The sequence below is a fragment of the Crocuta crocuta genome, unplaced genomic scaffold (genome assembly GCF_008692635.1).
Source record: "Crocuta crocuta isolate KB4526 unplaced genomic scaffold, BGI_CrCroc_1.0 scaffold258, whole genome shotgun sequence".
In the NCBI taxonomy this organism is placed as follows: Eukaryota; Metazoa; Chordata; class Mammalia; order Carnivora; family Hyaenidae; genus Crocuta; species Crocuta crocuta.
In genome coordinates, this window is record NW_027532842.1 from 8,747,851 (window position 1) to 8,749,037 (window position 1,187).

The following is a 1,187-nucleotide window of genomic DNA, read 5'->3' on the forward strand; positions in this document are numbered from 1 at the left end:
TGCAATTCACCAGACATGGCACCTGGAGAACAATGATATTATTTACTACAAATAAGAATTTGCATAGAAAGGACAGGAATGGCCAAGTAATAGAAACAGACTCGAGAAAAGTTGCCCGTTTAGTTTAAATTCATGAGGAATCACAGTTGTGTCCTAATAAATATAGATCAGTGATGACAAAATGCAAAAGGGGCCCACGGATCTGGTAACTCACCTGTATTTAGGGTCTGTGCCTAGAACCCAGACTGAGGTACAAAATTATCTCAAACTTCAGTTGTCTCATCGGACTCACTCTAAATGTACCGGTGAATTTTTATTCTGCGTATTTCAGTTGTACTGTCTTAAGCAACACCGTATCAGTTTTTTTGGGGACAATATTTTATGTTGGAGGATGCAGAACAGATTTAAAGGATTTTAAGTGATTAGGGTTTATGTTGGAGACGGATGTGCAAAAATCATCAAAAATCAGTTTGCCTTCTTCTTCTTTTCACGGGGGTGAGGAGAGCGGTGTAGGGAAACTCGTGGAACCTCCCCATGTTTTCTCTTCTCTCCCATCTGAAGCCAGCGCCAGCCCTTCTGTGGGGCGGAGCTGTGACTCTCCTGTGGAGTAACCGGGAGAGACAAAAGCCTGGTAAGTCCCACTGTTTCTCCGAACCGGTCAGGACTGTCTCCACCAAGACCGACCACTTTTGTGGCTGCTGTAGGAGCCTCCCAGGAGAGGAAGAAAAGGGGAACCCAGCCTCAAAGCCTCGAGGGCTGGCCTTCTGACTCAATCCCATTTGTTTCAGAGAAGGGCGAAAACGACAAGTTTGCCTTTGTGCCAACTATAATTAATGCCTGCAGTAAAGCCCGAACCCCATGCCGGGCGTCTCATCTTCTGTCTTCCGTCTTCATGCTTCGCTTGAGCTACTTTACCTGAGACAGGCAGACTGGTCACGTCTCCGCAAGGCAGAGGAGCACTGTAAGACCCAAGACCCAAGTTGGGGCGCCTGGGTGGCTTAGTCGGTTGAGCGTCTGACTGTCGCTTAGGTCGTGATCTCGCGGTTCGTGGGTTCGAGCCCCGCGTCGGGCTCTGTGCTGACTGCCGGCTCAGAGCCTGGAGCCTATTTCAGTCTGTGACTCCCTCTCTCTCTGACCCTCCCCTGCTCACGCTGTCTCTCTCTCTCTCTCCTAGAAATAAATAAAAA

At 48.4% G+C, this 1,187-nt stretch overlaps 1 non-coding gene across 1 annotated transcript; it reads left to right on the forward strand.

Moving 5' to 3' along the window:
- The first annotated feature begins 987 nt into the window (after positions 1–987).
- TRNAD-GUC (transfer RNA aspartic acid (anticodon GUC)) lies at positions 988–1,072 on the forward strand. Its single transcript has one exon. It is a non-coding gene; the product is annotated as a tRNA-Asp (tRNA).
- Positions 1,073–1,187: the final 115 nt, after the last annotated feature.